The following is a 20,435-nucleotide window of genomic DNA, read 5'->3' on the forward strand; positions in this document are numbered from 1 at the left end:
GTCGATGGTCTTTTGGAGTGGCATCATGCTCTCCAAAGGTCCCCTTGTCAAGCCTAGGGCACACCTCGCTGAATCGGTGCCGACGAAAGCTCCCCAATAACTATCTTCCAAACGAATCGCAGTGTCGAAGCTGGAGAACCACTCCAAAAGCCTTGCCAAAACTCCTCTAAACCCTAGCCGCCGGGCTCTCAAAAGATGGAGAAAATATGGGAAAAAGGATGCTGAAATTGGGCTGAAAAAAGGATTTAAATAGGCTGGAATGGGCATCCACACGGGCCTGTGGATGTTCCACACGCCCCTATGAAATTTCAACATGGGCCTATGGAAATTCCACACGCCCGTATGGATTCTCTGTTATTCTAATTTTTGGCCGGCTGTGAACAGTAACTTCTACGGTAAATTGCTATGGTGCCTACTTTAGTAATCCCGCCAAAAAACACTCCCGAATCCACTTTTCATCGAGGCAACATAAACGGGCACACGTTTATGCTGTAGATCGCATCATTTCTTTAATAAACGGGTTAATTGGTGAAGATGTTGCTATAATTGCACAAGTTGGGATAAGCAAATATGACTACCTTCCTGCCCCTCCAACTCATCGTAATTTCTTGAATACGTAGAGGTTGGCACACATTCACGTCTCTTAGAGCCCCACTTGTATCTTTGCGTTCGTTCCTTCCAAGATTCCACCAAATAGTGTGTTCAAGATCTACTTTTGGATTCTTTTCTTAATACTTAGCTTAACAACCCTACATGCACAAGAGAACACAAATACACATGTATTAGCGCTTAAACCTGATAAAAGTAATGCTCATCATAAGGAAAGAACACTTCACATTCTTAACACACAAGCACCAATCAAGGGTTGAAGCTTTTCTTACAAGGTACTTCTCTCTGGAGAAATCAGCGAAGCTTCATACTGAAATATCGTCGTTTGTTCAGATGGAGCTTGAATCCTTGTTTGAGACTTGATAACAATTCAAGGACCTCTTGTGGAACTGCCCACAACATGGTTTCCCTGAATGGATCATCATTCAGACATTTTACAATGGGTTGAATCCAAGTACAAGACAACTTCTAGACGCCGCCATAGGAGGTACAATGGGGAACGAGACCCCTGAAGAAGCCCGACAGTTGGTAGAGGAAATAGCCATGAACTGCTACAAATGGAATGCAAGGGAAAAGATGAAAGTGGCCAGACTCCATGAAATTGATGCGGTTACATCCTTAGCAGCCCTAGTAGAGGCATTGAGCAAGAAATTGGATACATTGACTTCCCCGAGGGTGGCCACGATCACGAGTTGTGATGGTTGTAGGGGTTCACATATACCATCTGATTGTCCTCTTTCAATTGCTACTTCAGCCCCGACTGAACAAGTAGACTTTATTGGTAATTCGGGAAGGGTACAAGGTAATCCTTATAGCAACACATACAACCAAGGGTCGACGAACCACCCCAATTTCTCATGGAGTAACTAATGGCAGCAAAAGGGCATAGCACCACTGGGTTTTCAACAATGGCAAGCTCCAAACATGGAGAACAGAGTTTCATGCTTGGAAAGTCAGATGACTGACTTAGAGAAAGCCTTGACTAGATTTGTGCAATCATCTGATACACAGTTCCAATAGGTCGAGGCTACACTTCACAACCACACTGCTTCATTGCACAATTTAGAAAATCAAGAGGGGCAAATTGCAAAGTCTCTATTAAAGAGACCACAAGAAAGCTTGCCGAGTAATACCGAGATAAATATGAGAGAACATGTAAAGGCGATCATTTTGAGAAGTGGTAGTGAGGTTGAGGGTAGGTTTCCAAGTGAGAAGACAAATGTTGAAGCACCTGAGGTCATTGAGTTGAGGGGAGAGCTAACAAAGAGAAGGAGGTGGCACCACCATCTTACAAGCCAAGAATTCCATATCCTTCATGATTGAAGAATGACTAAAATGATGAGCAATATAAGAAGTTCTTGGGTCTATTCAAGCAATTGCACATCAACATTCCTTTTGTGGAGACGTTGTCTTAAATGCCTCGGTATACCAAGTTCTTTAATGATATTTTAACTTATAAGAGGATGTTGGAGGAGAGTGCATCAGTGATTTTAGATGCCTCTTGTTCAGTGGTATTGCAAATGAATATGCCAAACAAGAAGAAAGACCCCGGAAGCTTTGTGATTCCATGCAATATTGGCAATTTGGGTGAAGAGATGGCATTGGCGGATTCTGGGGCTAGTATTAACATCATGACATACTTTTTCTTTCATAAGCTAGGCTTAGGAGATCCTAGGCCCAATCAGATGACATTGCAATTAGCAGAACGAAAAGTGAGACATTCAAGGGGCATCATTGAAGACATACTTGTCAAGGTGGATAAGTACATATTTCCTGTAGAATTCGTAGCGTTGAATGTTGATGAGGATGCAGATGTTCCTATGATACTTGGAAGGTCATTCTTGCGCACTTCCAAGGCACTTATCAACATGGATGGCGGAGAGTTGACACTAAGGATTAGATATGACAAGCTCACATACCACATCGCCGAAGCCATACGACATTCTCCCGATTTTGATGATACTCTTTATTTTCTTGACACTACCGATGAACTAGTCAATGAATATGTGCAGGAAATGTTGACTCCGGACACGTACGCGGGGTTGCTAGACTAAGAAATGGAGATTGAAGAGGTGGTGATGCTTGGTCTAGAGGAGAAGATACCATCTACTCCGGGGATCGTGAAGAAGATGCTCTGGAAGATGAAGCGAGCAAGGAGACGCCAAAAGAAACACCCCAAGGCTGTTGGGGATGCGCAAGAACGGAACATGGGTGACAAACCCTTAAGTGGTAACAAGCTTGACAACTCTTCCTCTACCTTAAAAAGGTTATGTTCATCATGCTTCCAAGTCATGGGTAAGAGGGGAACCTTCATCTATGAACCCCTGTGAGGTAAGACAAGGTACGTCAAGCTAAGTGACGTTAAACAAGCGCTTCTTGGGTGGCAACCCAAGTTTTTACTGTTTTTCTAAATTTTAGTTAGTGTTTGCATGAATAAAACTTTAAGTGTTGGTGTCTTGATTTTTAGATGCTATTGCTGTGATTTTCTCCAGGTCATTTTGCTGTTTTATCATGTGCTTAAATGTTTATGGCGAAGTTGTTGGTCGCTTGAGCGAGTTTTTCGTGTTTTCCCCTAGTATAGTTTGTATGATAAGGCAGGTTTTGAGTGTATTACTATGTTTAGAGATTTTTTGCAGAGCCTGCAGAGTTTCCTAAGGCATCCAGAGAAAATGCACGACCTTGTGGAATTTTCACATGGCTGTGGGTCTCTACTGCGAGCTCATCCCGAGAGACACAGGGGCGTGGACTCACCCCTGTGAATGACCTTGTGACAGTCCACGCCCGTGGGTAATTTCCACACGGATGTGTGTCATCCTATAGAGACTTAGAAATTTTCCTGAGAAGACACATGGGCGTGGACTCGCCCCTATGGATGACCTTGTGACAAACTAACGGGCATGGGTAATTTCCGCATGCCCATGTGGATCTTTGCAGTAGAGCTCTCTTCCTTCCCTAGAATACACAGGGGTGTGCGAGTGTCCCTGTGGGCTAGTCCTATCAAGGTCCATGCCCATGTGGAATTGCTGCACGGGCGTGTAAAACACTTAGAGTTCTTCTCGAATGGATAGAGAAGCCACAGGGGCGTGCCTTTACCCGTGTGGGTCGGGCACATGGGCATGGGTAATTTCCACACGCTCGTGTGGGTGCGTTCAGAAGCATTGAGTATTTTCCCAGAGAGCACATAGGGGTGTGCGTCTACCCCAAGAGATATGAATTTTCCTTAAAATATTTTCGTGTCTCTTCAACATTACACTTTAGATCCTTCAGAAAATACTCTCTATTAATTTTCGGACTTCGCGAAGCCGATTTAGAAAGGTTTTTACTTGATTTTCCGCCCTATTCTATGTTTTACATCTTCAACTTGTCGGTAAATCCTCATTTCTTGTTTACTTCATCAATTCTTGAATTTTATTGATTAAAATGGTGAATATTGCTTTGTTCCTATGCTTTTATGGGTTGATCATGTTTAGGAAGAGTTTAGGAATGAGTTGATGATGTATTTCTGGGATTCTAACATGTACTTGTGCGGTTTTCATTCCATGTGGATCCACATGGGCGTGTAGAATTTCCACAGGACCTTGTGGATTTTTGCAATCTTACTTTGTGGGCTTCTTTGATTGTTTCTTCTTCAATTCTTGCAGAAATGGCACCTGGTTTGAAGAAGCAAGAGGATAAGCATCTTAGGGAGACTTCATCTGAGTTGGCACACATTGAATTTTGAATCCCGAGCATCAGACTCAGTTTGAGCGGTTGTCGAGACTTAGGTTTGGACAGTCCCGCTTTATGGGCTTGAGTCTGCTGCGAGAGATTCAGTGAGGAAATGAGTTAGCTGTCGAGATAGATGAGCTGTTGGCCATGGGACGCTAGAGGAGATTATTATCGATTCAAGAGCCAGCTTTGCGCACATTGACGCTGGAGGTATTGCCATCCTTCGATTTTGATCGGTCGTATAGGAGGTTCGACATCATAGATGCCATATAATTTAGGGCATTCAGACATCAGTTCATCATGAGTGTCACTGAGTTTTCAGTTCGGATGGGCTTGTATGATGAGAGATACACAGACACAGAGGAGTATGGACACTTACTGATAGATTGCGCCGATACCCTGACCCCGCAGCAGGTATACCGAGCTTTATATAGACAGGGTCAGTATCAATTGGGGGTGTCCAAGGATTCCTGGTTATCCCAGCCGAGCTACAGATACTTACACTCAGTCCTTAGCAAATCTGTAAAAGGCTGAGGTGACAGCACAGGTGTTCTAAGCTGACATGAGCTATTTATTTATATTCCATGGTCTATGACGTGCCGATTCACCTGGGGCACGTAGTTGCGGACTTCCTGAGGCACCAGGGTCAGTATGTGAGAGTGGGAGTATTATTCACTGGCCCTTACATCACTAGACTCGTCCTGGGGATGGGATTAGTGGACGCTATTCGAGGTGCTAAAAAGACAGTAATCCCCTCCATTCTTGGACTTGATACGATAAGGATGATGGGGTTAGTGCGCAGATATGGGCCTGTAGTATACATTTTGGCTACGCCTACCTCATAGACCGCTGAGAGCAGAGGAGATGCAGTAGAGGGTTCACGGCAGACCCCTGAGCCTTAGTTTGTACCGAGGAAGACCGGGGTACCCTTCATGGCGCAGGAGATACCTTGGCGTCCGGTACACATTGTTACTCCTGCTCGAGCCCATGATCGAGAGTACTGTGGATGTGCTACGGACCAAGATCGCCTAGGTCAGGGCTATACAGGTTGTACAGTTCGCAAGGATGATGCCACGTCTTGAGACAATACTGCAGTTATTAGAGTGAGACGCATCCTCATCTTTCATCAGTAGACCGAGGACCCCTCAGACACCGCTAGCATCTGCATCACCAGATCCACTGGCACCATTCGACCTGGCACCGACAGGAGTGGCAGAGCCAACCGCCGATGACATTGACACTTGATGCACCTTTCATTTGTTTCTTTCTGCATTTTATTTTGGACTTGCATACTCAGAAAGGATCTTCCTGCTGAGTTTATCTTTTATTTTTGTCTTAAGTTATATTTCATTGCTCTATCTTTTATATACTCAAGTTATTTTTGTTTGTTGAGCTTCACTGAATCCCCTTATGTATGCATGCTGATGGTCTTGTCAGTATGGAAATTGAGAACTAGTCATGTACACGCCCAATGTGGGTCATGTGTGCTTGACAACCCGTTGGAACTTTACTCTCAAGGATTTAGCTTTATCAAACACAACATTAGGAGTTAGGGGAGTAATGTTTCAATTGCCCACTCCCACATATTTGCTTGATTGCTATACTTTCTATTGTTCTTACATGTGTACATTGAGGGCAATGTACGTCTTAAGTGTGGGGGGAGTTCACTTTGCACATGTCTTTTACACAAGTTTTGATTGACATACATGCTCATATAGCCAATGGAGGTTCACCTTAGTTGCAATGTTTGTATTATTGAATTTAGGAGAAATTTTAACATTGAATATTCTCATTCTCTAGTTTTTACTTGAATTTCTGGGAATTTTTGCCCGATTAATATTTGTGCACCACTCATTTATGAAACTCTTTTGGAAACTCAAGTTCGATGTTTAAGACACTAATTAGTTTTGTTTCTTGTTCTATTTTGCCAAAAACAAAAGGGAAAAAGAAAAGAAAAAAAAAAAGATTGTTTAGTTGTGCATTGGGGGTGGAAAGAGCTACCACCTTTGAAGTATGAAGCTACTCTCATAAGTGAGATACTAGTTCTGCCCTTATGAGAGAAGAGCTAGCTCGTGGGATGAGTGAAAGCTACCACCCGGAAAGTGTGAAAGCCACCTTAGCGTCCGCTTCGGAAAGGCCTTCCTTACTGGATGTGTGAAGCTAATACCATCCTTTTGTTTTGTTATGCTTGTAGATAAATAAGTCCCTTGTACTTAGAACTTTGAGGAGTATACTTTGGGTTTATTTGAGTGAGTTTACACACACTTACACGATGTCGGGTTTGATGTCCTTTTTTATTCAAATTTTTAGCTAGAGGATTGATTTTTCATATTTAGTGTTGAAACTTGACTTTCTTGTAGAATGATCTCCTTGCATGCTTTTTTGAACCTAAGGCAAAGCACTTTCAATTTTTCCTTCTTCTATGCTTCAATGTTTTATTTTTGCTTGAGGACAAGCAAAAGCTTAAGTGTGGGGGAGTTTGATAAGTGCTTGTGTGTTAAAAATGCAAAGTGTTCTTTCCTTATGATGAGCATTACTTTTATCAGGTTTAAGCGCTAATACATGTGTATTTGTGTTCTTTTGCGCATTTAGTAAAGCTGAGTATTAAGAAAGGAAGCCAAAAGTAGATCGTGAATGCACTATTTGGTGGAATCTTGGAAGGACAACTGCGAAGACACAAGTGAGGCTCTAAGATACGTAAATGTGTGCCAACCTCCATGTAGTCAAGTCATTACAATGAGTTGGAGGGGCACGAAGGCAGTCACATTTGCGTATCCTGACTTGTGCATTGATAGTAAGATCTTCACCAATGAAGACTTTGATCGAAGAAGAGTTGCGATCTATGGCATAAACGTGTGCCGTTTATATTGCCTCGATGAAAAGTGTGGAATCGGGAGTGTTTTGGTGGAGCATTGTAGCAAATCACTGTAGTAATTACTGTTCACAGTCGGCTGAAAATTAGGTTTCCAGAAAATCCACACGGGTTTGTGGAAATTCCCCACGCCCCGTGTGGAACTTCCACAGGGGTGTGTGGATATCAGATTCCAGCCCTATTTAAGCCGCGATTCAGCCCGATTTTGAGAGGAATCTTTCACCCTTCTCTCCAACTTTTCTCCATCTTTTGAGAGCCTGTCAGCTATTGTTTTGAGAGGCTTTTGGCAAGTCTTTGGAGTGGTCCTACGGATTCGACACTGCGCTTCTCTTAAAAAAAGGTTATTGGGGGAGCTTTCGTTGGCACCGATCCGGCAAGATGTGCCCTAGGTCGAACAAGGGGACCTTTGGAGAAGAAGAGGCTACTCCACAAGACCATCGTCATGAATACCGAGGGGGTTTTCCTATTGATTACTTGTTTTTAGTTTCGATATCATTGTTGATTGTATCTTGCTCCATGGAGAGCTGAACCCCCTTCTCGGTACTTGGATTTTGTAAACCCTAGGATGTTAATGTTTCTTTGACCTTTTATTATGCTTTCTTTAATTGATGTTTTTAATTGAATTTCAATCTTCAATGCTTGTTGAATGATTTCTCCCTTAGAGTGACACTAGGGTTGAGAGTTTATCTTAGTAACCTTTGTTGATGGGTTACACGCCATGAGAGTTAGACAACGCTAGATTGGAGAAGGTTGAGAAGGTGAGTCGAGAGGTAGCGGAGCATCCCCTTACCCCTCCGGTGTGATTTATCCTACCTCTAATTCCTAGAGTTATTTGCAGTTACAATAGAGTGAAGAACTAAAGGATGAACTCCGCTCGGGCTTAGTTGTGCGAGCAACAGAGTGAAGCGTTGAAGTAACTTTAGTATCTGGGGCTTAATTATGACTAGGGGTCTTTCTCCTCGACCAAAGGGTTAGATCTAGATGTAGGAATAGGGTTTATCACTTGAAATCTTTAGAACTCCATGCAACTTTGCATAGTGTGAGGTATTGAGACTGAGCAATTTCTCTGCTGGGAAATAGTGTAGAGTTAGTCACGGTTGACCTTAGGTTTGGGACTGTGTACTTTAGGATTTCCATGACTCATTAAGCATTAGTTAGGAAGCATAATAGTAGGTCTTGCACTTGAAACATTGGTCCTAGGGGGAGCATTGTCCGAGTACCCCACTTCTATCGATGGCTTTTCCTCTCACTTACTTGGGTCTCGTTCTTGTTTCTTTTGTTTTTGCTTACATTACACTTTATCAAAACAATCATTATTCATTTTGGCTTGGTTAAGTAGAAATTTTAGTATTTTTATTCCCTACTCCCTTTGGATATGATACCCCACTCACTTAGGATTTATTACTTCGACAAGCCCATGCACATGCGGGTCACACGCAAGGGGCATTGTCAGTCTCGAGATCAAATCTATAAAGAAGAGAAAAAGGGTTTGTAGGCATGGCGGCGGCAGCAGGTTCTGGCGACGGGCTCTGATAGCTGCCACCGGTGGCGGCAGTTAAGGGAGAAGAGGAGGATGTCAGCTAGGGTATCTCAAGAGGCTATTTCTCAATCACTCTAATTTTCTCTCTCCTTATATTAGGGTTAGACCATTTATTTATATTGGAAACTAAAAACCCTAATTTATAATAAAACCCTTCACTCCTAATCATATTAGAAATCTCTTTTTTCTTAATTAATGAAACCATTTTAATTAACCAAATCGATTAGAATGGATTAACAGTTAATAAGACCCAAACCAAATAAGCTATTCGGCCCACCTAATTAGGTTTTTCACCAAAACCCTAATCAGGTGGTCCAATAAGTAACTAATACTGAATCTTGATCGCGGCATTCTCAGTATACGATCCTGTGGGTCCATTTAACATTGGCAATGAGCTTAACCAACTTCAACACTCATCAATCATAATTATTCTCTAGCAAGATAATACTATTACCCAATATTAAATGAAGGCCAATTTCAAAAATTAATGGAACCTATCGCAACCTCATACAAAGTTTTGCCACTAAATATCTTAATTAGCATAAGGGATGCAGCGAGTTACCCTTATTTTAATGCTAATTAATTTGTTGAACTTTTAGTGAAATGACTAGATCAAGCAAATTATAACTCTTATCATTTCCCTTCGGCAATGATAACTTTTAGTGAAATGACTAGATCAAGCGAGTTACCCTCAGTCTTTCTAATCAAGTGGCCAGTGATATTCACTCTCTCTACAAAGAGGGGCAATCCCTTCACTTTACTCATGTCTCTTTGCATGAACCATAACATGCCCAAACATACCCATACTTGGGACTTAGTTATGTATGATGTTAGGCATAAGTCAAAGCATGTAAGGATTTATCTAAGATCCATAGTGATTTCAGGTCTAAGGATTCGAGTATAAGAATTGCTTGAGAAAAACACTTATGACTTTACAACCATGTAGTGTTCTCAAGAGCTGATTGATCCAGGTACATTGTTCCCTAACATGTATCTATGTCCTTTGATTGATATCCCATATCCTATGACTTTTAAAACAAGGCCATCTTACAAAAGGCATACTGGTCTTAATTTATTTTCATTCCCATTAAAAATAATCAACTATGGATGTTTAGAATATTGTTCTAGTTTATGCTCCAAGGTTTTAGTATCCAAATCACACATTTAATAACTTGAGCAGAAACAATATTCAAGTATGTTTTATCTTACTAACTAAGCACAGAAATAATAAGAAATAAAATGATGGCTCATAATAATTATCCAAACAATAAGAGTTCGTACAACATATTGGGGCTAGGGCTTACACTAACAAATATATATATTCGTCTCACTTTAATATTTGAATGTGTCTTTCTCTTCTTTATGCAAATATTATATGATTATATGATGTGCAATAGTTTATTTCTACTTCAAATCTTTGAATAATTTATTTTCTTTCATAAATTATGTGATTAGACATTAATTCAATTGTATTTTATCATAATTTTTAATTTTTAGTGATTAGAATAAATTATTTGCAAGAATTTCATTAATAGATTATTTTAAAAAGGAAATAATTAATTGGTTTAACTATAGGTTATTTCCTAGAAAATTGTTCTTCAATATATATCTTTCAATCTCTATGAAAAACCCTTCTTATTATGTAACAAATATAACTATTATGAATTAGTTTCTTGCTATATAAAGAGAAGAGTATTTTAACAATTTTTTTGCATTATTTAGGGCAGATGGACAAACAAAGAAATAAGGTGATGTTGGAGTATTTGTGGCAAGAAACAAATTGAAGGGCAGTTGTATATATTGTTTGTGTAGTTATTTGTTGGTATATGCAAAAAAAAATAATAGAAAGAAGCGATTGATCATAGTATGAATTCGGAAGAGATAGGGTTAGAGATGAAATAATGAGCCAAATTGTTGGTTGTGAAAGGAGTCAGATTATTATAAGGATGGGACCTAAAGCCTTTCTAGATTTATGTGCTCTGTCAGAAAGATATAGTGGCCTAGAACCAACAAGATGAGTTTCAATTGAAGAATAAGTGGCTTAAAGTCTTTATGTATTGTTTCATCATGCAAAAAATAGAGAAGTTCAATTTTGGTTTAGGAGTTCAAGAGAAACAACTAGTCGTCATTTACATCTTGTTTTAAAAGCTATAATAGATTTGGAAGAAAAATTCCTTAAAAAACCAGATGGTTTAACTATTCCTATTGAGATATTTGGAAATAGTAGATTCTACCCTTACTTTAAGGTAAAAACTCTTTACTCATTTTAATTCATTTTTAAGGTTATTTTAATTTTAATAAATTTTGATGCATATAATAATTGTTAGGATTGTGTTGGAGCTATAGATGGAACACATATTGTAGTTAAAGTGTCAAACCTAGAGACTCCAAAATATCATGATAGAAAAGATTACCCAACAAAAAATGTATTAGCAGCATGTTCATTTGATTTAAAATTTACTTACATGTTAACAGGATGGGAATGCACCATGTCTGACTCAAGAATTGTGAAAGGTGCATTATAAAGACAAGATAGGCTTATAATTTTAAATGGTAGTTATATATATATATATGTTATATTTCATTTAATTACTTACAAAACAAATATAATACTAACTTTTAAACTTTGGATAGGTAAATATTATCTTGTTGATGGTGGAATCATGTTGAGAAGTTGATTGATTGCACCTTACAGTGCTATCCGTAATCATTTAAAAGAATTCACAAATAATAGGCCACAACATGCTTAAGAGTTATTCAACCATAGACATTCATCTATGCATAATGCAATTGAAAGAGCATTTGGTGTTTTAAAAAAAAGATTTCCTATAATCGTGAGTGTAAATATACCAACATACGTTGTACAAGCACAAAACCAAATAATTTTAGCTTGTTTTATTCTACATAATTACTTATTGACTATAGGCCCTGATGATGATCTTATAGCCGAGGTTAATTAAGAACTAGCAGCTGAATTTATCAAACAACAATATTATGCTCCAAGAAATGAGAATGAAGATTTTACTAAAGGATAACAAATAAAGGATTCAATAGCTAATGCTACGTGGATAGATTATAGAAAGTGATCATTACTAGTTATTTGTCTTCTTAAAATTTTATATTTATATATGCATGTATATATTTATCTTCATGTAATTTTTCTTCACTATAGTGAGTTATTAATTTATTATAATAATAGGTACTTCTGATGACATGTATGGAATAAGTTTTTCTTTTAGAAAAAAAATTAAGACTAACTTGTTAATTACATGTAGTGACCTTTTATGTAGATGTGTGTGTCTGTGTGTGTCTCTGTGTGTGTGTGTGTATGTTGACAATGTGTAGAATGGCAAGGAAGAAAAATGACCAAATGACAAGTAATGATGATATTTTGACATGCACACAAGCAATGGACGATGCTCTTGTTGACGCATTTTTTTCATTAAGATAATATGGGGAATATAGTTGGTTCTACTTTTACTACACATGCCTATGATAATATAGTTACTGAGCTACAAGAAACATTTAAGAAACCTATTTACAAGAAACATTTAAGAGGTTTTAAGACTTTCTGGAGGGATATCATCTTCTTGGGCCTATTGGGCCGCCACCCCACCTTCCTCACCGGTGATTTCCGGCGATCTACCATGTAAAGCTTCACTAAGAGGGAGGCAAACATCGGAGGAGGAGATTGGGAGCAGATCCAAGGCTTCAAATCACCATTTGAGGAAAGATCTCTTCAAACCTTCAAGATCTTCACCATCCAAGGGGATCTAAACCTAGAGGGAGTAGTTCTCGCTTCTTTTCTTGTTTATTTTTTCCTTGGAGTTGTATGAGTGTTTCTCTTTCATGAGGAACTAACTTATTTGTGAGTTTGGACATGATGAACTCTAGTGTTGCTTGTTGTAATTTGGATGATCATCTTTGTAGATGTATTTTTGGATGTATTTCTTTTATGGAATCTTGTAGTTTGTGGTTCTTGCTATGTTTTTTTTATGTTTTGGATTACATGAGAACTTTGTGGTTCAAATTCTATATTGTACTTTGATGCGCAAGATGCACCCTTGTATTAGACTCACATAGCTTGAAAGGGATATATGTACCAATACACCGAGGGGATTTGGGTATTTGGCACCCCTCCAACCATTAGGATTGGACCTAGGTATTGAGTATCGATCCTAATTAGAGATTTGTCTAAGCGTAATGCAGTCATAGGAGGATTTGGGCGGAAGTGATTTTGATCCAATACTTGTATGGGACTAGGGGTTAATTACTGTAACCATCGAAGTTAACCTACTTTAGGAGTCTCTTGGCCCAACTTCCATCTCAACATTTCATCCTAAATTTAGGACCTAATGACACCTCTAGGGGGATTCATTATCCAAATCAGCCTTCTTGTGTTTGATTCTCCCTTGAATGCCAATTGTACGTAGTAGTAGCCCGGATTTCATTCTTGTTAGTTCTTTCTCCTTTTGTAATTACTGTTCATCTTTTGAAGTGCTAGGCTAGGAAATAGATGAAAGGGAAGTAATAGTAGCTCCTTTGTCCCATGGAATACGACCCTTGTGTCACCTACTAGGTATTACTTGACGACACCGTACACTTGCCTGAATCCAATCAATGACACTATAGGAGATCACTTTATTGATCTTTTGAAATATTATGAATATCAATCTAGAGTTGCTTTTAATGTTTCTTACCGTTCGACAACTAAAAAAACTAAGAAAGCTAAATTAGATGACTTAAAGAGGGATTTGAAATGGTCGCAAATGCACTAATTGCTGGAAATTCCATTTATGAAAAAAGTCAATACTCGATTTTGATCCAATTTCAGAAGGTGACATTTGGAAGCTTTTGGAGGACATAGGAATGGATTTCAAATGTAATGACTACTATTTATCTTTATTTCATTGAATGTCCTGAGAAATTAAGGATAGTGCTTGGATGTCCATGGGAGAAAAAGAAGGAGCTAGTGGAAAAGTTGGTGATCGATACTTATGGCCCATTAAACATTCAACATGTTCATAAACGTCGCAGTAATTTTTTTAAAATGAAAAACTAGTTTTAAAGATTTCCATTTATCATATATTTCATAAAGGAACAAGTTGTTTTTCTCTAATTTATTTTGTTTAAACTTTTCGATAATACTTATGCTATTATAATTATTTTATATTTTAGTAGACTTAATCAACAATCAGTCCATTGTGATGATGTAAATAGCAACATTTTTTTTATCCTATACCAGACAATGATGTATGATATGTCTCCAAAGGAAAAATAAATGGTGGTATTTTTACAAGAGGCAAAATTAAAATAAAAAAATTGAAATCAAAATAATAATAATAATAGTTATAATTTTAATATTTATTTTAAAAAAAATCTACTTGAAGTGTAAATTTATTTGAGATATTTATAATGCATGTGTTTAAATAGAAATAAGTATTTTTAATTTAATAATAAGATTATAATTGGCAAATCATATTATTATATATCCTTTATTTTCCTTTCCCTTCCTTAACCAATCAAGGTTTATCAAAAAACCCTCATTTCCTTTCCGTCCATAAAATTTGACTATACAAATAAGAGTTCAACCATTCCTTTCCTTTTCCTTATTTTCTCTCCCCTTCCCTCCCCTTACTTTCCCTTCTACTTTTGGATCCAAACACTGTTAATGCTACTTTTTGTGAGACAAAATTGTTCTATTCTACCTATTTTATAATCACTAGTGGCATGCATTTTTGTCATAAAACATTGTGCCAATTTGTCATAAATATGAGGTAAAGTTTTTATCATTTATGACATACCTTTGATCTTCAAATAATAAATGATGAAAATATTTATCACCAATTTTTATTAAATAGCATCCTAAAAAATGTCAAATGTGACTATATATTTTTAAAAAGTATAATATTTAGTAACGAAAGGGAATTTTCATAATGATGCAAATTCGTTATTAAAACAGAACAATTTTCATCATTAAATACATTTATCATATTATTATATGACAAAAATATAAATATCACAAAAAAATATTTTGTGACATGTATAGTTGTTAAAAAAATATGTCATAAACTTATTTTTGTAATGTTACAATTTATTGACAATGTCACATACAATCATTTGTTTACTGACCTATTTGTTGTTTATCATAACCTGTTTTTAGAAGTTTTTTTAATAAATTATATAAATTATTAAAATTTAGGTTTTCAAAGTAATTTGTTAAATATATGATAAACAAAATTAAATCAATATTGTCATCCAAAAAGAAAACTAGCACAATTAGCACGACTTACACTCATAAACTAACCTCATCGACTAATAAATTTTAATATCGTAAAATGTTCAAATGACATTAAAAACTTAGAATTATTAAATAATTTATATCAAAATAAATAACTACTTGTAGCTTCCATTCAAACTCTTAATGTAACTCTTGCAGAGCTTTCCTCAATAAGTCCTAAAATTAAATTTTATAAAAAGTAATAAATATTAATTTATAAGAAGAGCAAATTATCTAAGTTCAAGACATAATTTTATATATGTGCAACACAAATATTAATAATAGACAAAAAAACATTATGTAAAAATTAATTAACTTATGGTGAGTGCTAATCAAACAACCATCAAAATCACAATAATTTTTTCATTATAAAATAATAATAATGAAAAAGGATACATAACTGAATCAAAAGAGCACAAGAATCACTACTGGTGTCAAATCTTTGAAAAGAAAATAGTTCTCTTCTACAATTGAACACCTTAAACTGATGGTTGAATTCGATGTCAATTTTCTCCCAAATGAAATAGCCCATCCTATTTACTGAAGCAGGAAAAACCAAAAAATTAGAAAGAAATGAAGCAGTTAAAAGAACAAGATCAACAAAATTAGATTAAAATTTTATTAACCAAGTACTCCAGCATTAGGATGGAAATATAATTACTTAGAGATTCGCAAGATCTTAGATCGAGCAACTGATAAGGGCTTGTGTATAAGTAATATGAAGTATTTTTTTCTTATATTGAGCATCACTTTTATCAGATTCTATCTCTTATTCATGTGTATTTGTGTTCTTTTGTGCATGTAGGGTTGTGGAGACAAAGTTGGATGAAAGAAAGAAAAAGTAGATCATGGATGCAATTGTTAATGAAGTTCTTGGATGGAACAAACGTGAAGACACAAGTTGTGCTCAAATACATGTGGGTGTATGCCAACATCCATTGTGCTCAAGGAAATAGGTAAAGTGGAGAGGCACAAAGGCAATCACACTCACGTGTTCTGACTTGTGCAATACTAGCAAGATCTTGGTCAATGTAATTTCATTGAAGATGCAACGTAATCTACTGCATGGATGTGTGGCCATTCATGTGGCCTCAATGATAAGAGTGGATTCGGGAGCATTCCGGCGAAGTACTACAGTAGTTAATGCAGCAAATTACTGCAGCAAATCACTGTAATAGCTACTGTTCATAGCGCGCGGAAAAACCAAAGTGTGCAAATCCACACGGCCGTGTAGAAATTCCACACGCTCGTGTGGATGCCCGATTCCAGCCCCTATAAATACCGTGACTTGAGACGTTTTGAAGGATCTTTTCCCAATTTTTTTCTTCATCTTTGGAGACGCTCACGGCTAGGGTTTGGAGAGGCTTCGCCAAGGTTTTTGGAGCGGTTCTATGGCCTTTGACATCATGTTCCTTTGGAGGAGAGTTATTAAACAGCTTTCGTCGGCATCGATTCGGCGAGGTGTGCCCTAGGCTTGACAAGGGAACCTTTGGCGATGACGAGGTAGCTCCACAACACCATCAATACGGACTACAAGGGGGTTTTATCTATGGATTGCATGTTTTCACTATTAATTTCATTGTTGATTGTGTATTGTTCCATGGAGAGCTAAACCCCTTGTGGGTGCTTGGACTTGTAAACCCTATGATGATTTTGTTTCATTGACCTTTATTATGCTTCATTAATTGATGTTTTAATTGAGTTCCATCCTTGAATGCTTGTTGTATTGATTTTCCCTTAGAGTGACACTAGGATTGAGAATCCATCTTGGTAATCCTTGTGGATGAGTGACACTCCATTAGGATTAGACAAAGCTAGGTTGGAGAGGGTCGAGAGGGTGAGTCGAGAGGTAGTGGAACGTCCCCTTTCTCTTCCGGTGTGATTTATCCTACCTCCACGTTTCAAGAGTTCTTTACGGTCACGATTGGGTGAAGTACTAAGAGACAAACTCCATTAGGGTTTAGTTGGGCAAGCAACATAGTGAAATGTTGAAGTAATCCTTAGTGCTGGGGCTTAATTGTGACTAGGGATTTCGCCTTGACCAAAAGGTTAGATCTATATTAGGGGATAGGGTTTATCACTTGGAGTCCCTAGAGCTTTAAGCAACCTTGCACAGTGTAAGCGTCGAGAGTATTCCTTCTGCTGGGGCATAGTGTACGGTTAGTCACGGTTGACCTTAGGTTTGGGACCGTGTGTATTTGGATTTCCACGACTCATTAAACATCACTTAGTAGGAATAATGTTTAGTCTTGCACTTGAACAATAGTCCTACGGTGAGCAATGTCAGGGTACCCCATTTTCTATCGATTGCCTCTCCTTATCCTATTGCGCTTTCTTTTCTTTTCTTTTTAATTTGCATTGATATTGTTTACACAACTCATCAATCATTTTCACAATAGTTAAATAGCAATACTTGTGTTTTCGAGCACTATGCCCTGTGGATACGACTACTCACTCACCAGGGTACTTTATTACTTCGATAACCCCTGTACTTGCGGTACACACATGCAAGGCATGTGTCAGCAACAAACACAAAGAAAAATTTAAAAAAAATTAAGAATAACAAATCCCACTTAAACTTTGTAATAAAGAAACAAACCAAAGATGAGTCAGTGGTGATGTGACAAAAGATAAAGGCAAGAGAGGAAAGACGTAGCAGTGGCAACAACAAAGCAAGAGAGGCCATTATCATTGGTGAGAGAACAAGAATGATTGAGAAATAATTGATATTAGAAAAGAGATTTATTTGCAATTTTGGCAATCACTTTACAAATTTTAAATTAAATATACATAAATTCAAATTATTACGAATTAAATAAATGAAAATTATAATATTTCAACAATTATAAGGAAGGGCATTCTACTCATAATAAATGTACCAATGTCCAATTTGCTGCTGGAATACAGATTCAGTCACTTTATTCCTAAACTATAGCTGTTTATTCTTTTTAATGGTTAGAGTTGTAAAAAGTTTCTCCTCTAATTCTCATCTAGCCTTTGTTTTACTTAAATAAAAATTTGATAAACAAATATAATATAGCAAAAGAAAGGGGACTGTAAGGGAGTGGGCAGACACAAGTTCGAAACCTCGCACCTGTGTTACTGTAAAGTATTTTTCAATCATTATTCATTGGGATCAAATACTATACACCAGAACCTAGTATGGGTCATTTATGGGAAGAGTTGTTTTCCATCGACAAAGGGTTTACCAAGTTACATGACAGAAGGTTTACCATTGTAGGGTTATGGTGCCTGAAATATTATCTTCTATGCACATGGCAGGTTTTCATTGGGCCACGTGTTAGCAAGCCTCACATGGTAAATATTTTGGGGATCGTTAAGCTAGCCACCATAACTAATACATCTCCATATCTGTCAATCTTTTAATTAACACCCTTAAGTAGGAGATGCTAGTGGCTTAATTGTTAAAAAAATATATATATATAATAGTAATAATAATAAATTAAATTAAATTAAATTAAATTAACAAAAAAATTCGGAATACGAGAAAATAGTTATAAATTAATTAGAAGTAGATCATCTTGAAAACTAACCACCATGCATGTTAGCACCTATTTCAAAACTTAATTAGAGGGGACCACACGATGCTTGTCATGAAGCGATTCACAGCGAGACTTGCTGAGAGGTTTTTGTGAAAGTATTTAATTTTTAAAATGAACTGACCATATACTAAAGTTTGAAGACCGAGTTACCACCTTTTCGATCATGTATAATTAACATAAATGTCAATTTCGATCTATTTTCCTCCCACTATGAACAACAAAATTTATAGCCATATAAATAATTATAATACTATCTCAAAAGATCATTGGAGCTGCGGAGATTTTGATGCGAAGATATTAAACGAAACGATAAGGGTTCAGAACTTAGCTTAGCAGATGCAACGTATTCGACCTCAAAACTGAACTGAACTATGTTGCCTTTTTGCGGCTACTCCAAGAAATCAGATTTGCTTCACAAGACTGATTGTCTAATTGGTCATCATGGCCTCTTTGTATTATATAAGCTTCACCCCACTGCTTAGTGTCTGCCAGACTATCTCATATCTCTCTCTTTCTTTCTATGGATGAGTTCTTTGGTTCAGATGAATTTCTAGCGACGTTTGTCACTGTTGTGATCTATTGGTTATATTCTGGCATTTATGAGATTCTTGGCTTTTTCGACAATTATAGACTTCATTCGAAGATGGATGAGAAGACAGAGAGAACACGGTCTCGAAGTTTGATGTTGTTAAAGGAGTTATTTTCCAACACGTCATTCAAGGTGCCACTTCCTTCCTTTTCTTCCAGGTGCCTTTTTCTTTCTGTTAACTTTCATTTTCATGCAACAATAAATCTATAAATTAATCATGCATGTTCTTCATCTGCAGCTAACACATGATGAATCAAGTCGTAACACAAAGTACCCATCGTCATTTCTAAGAGTGGCCGGCCAAATCTTTATTGCTATGGTCGTATTTGATGCATGGCAATACATGATCCACAGGTGCATGCACGTCAACAAGTTTTTTTGTACAGAAACTTCCATTCATGGCACCACAGGGTTGTGGCTCCCTATGCATTTGCAGCGCAATATAACCATCCTTTGGATGGGTTTCTCACTGAAACTCTGGGTGGAGCTCTGGCTTTCTTCATCTCTAGCATGTCACCTCGGACATCAGTTTTCTTTTTCTCTTTTGCCACAATCAAAGGAATTGATGATCACTGTGGTCATTTGCTGCCATTGAATCCTTTTCATCTTTTGTTTAGCAACAACACTGCTTTTCATGATGTGCACCATCAGCCATCTGGCACTAAATGCAACTTTTCACAGCCCTTCTTTGTTGTGTGGGATAAGATATTTGGCACATATGTTCCATATACTATCAGTATGAGAGAAGGTGGTGGATATGAGGCAAAGATTGCAAAGAGATCATGTCAAGCGTGATTTTCGTTCTTTCTGTTTTTTTTTTTAATCATTTCTTTTTGCTCAGTTTGTGTGAGAGACATAGGAATGAAACATATTTCAGCTTTCTCAAAAACTCTATTTAGTGGTATATATAAACTGGAAAGTTTGGTCTGTTTTGACCTTATTAATTTTTTTGTCCTTTGCTGTTTTAAAATTAATTTTGATGGAAAGTTCGTTCATATCAATTAATATAAAAAATTTATTATAAAGTAAATTAGGTTATGTATCATACAGCTTATCTCTCAGCTACGACATTTTTTGAAGATATCAAGAACTTGTCACTTGATACAAGATGCACTTAGTACTTCATTTTTTATTTTTATATTTTGGTTAAAAAGCTACGAGGAGATAATAATGTTAGTAAAAAAAATAATTAAAAATTTAACAAAGTCTAGCAAATATAGGACATGAGTAAGACGAATTCTCACAAAATACAATTAAAAGTACAAATCTATGTT

At 37.1% G+C, this 20,435-nt stretch overlaps 1 pseudogene; it reads left to right on the forward strand.

Moving 5' to 3' along the window:
* Positions 1-19,092: 19,092 nt before the first annotated feature.
* Positions 19,093-19,956, forward strand: LOC120250418 (annotated as a pseudogene).
* Positions 19,957-20,435: the final 479 nt, after the last annotated feature.

This window comes from Dioscorea cayenensis, chromosome 1 (assembly GCF_009730915.1).
Source record: "Dioscorea cayenensis subsp. rotundata cultivar TDr96_F1 chromosome 1, TDr96_F1_v2_PseudoChromosome.rev07_lg8_w22 25.fasta, whole genome shotgun sequence".
Taxonomy (NCBI): Eukaryota; Viridiplantae; Streptophyta; class Magnoliopsida; order Dioscoreales; family Dioscoreaceae; genus Dioscorea; species Dioscorea cayenensis.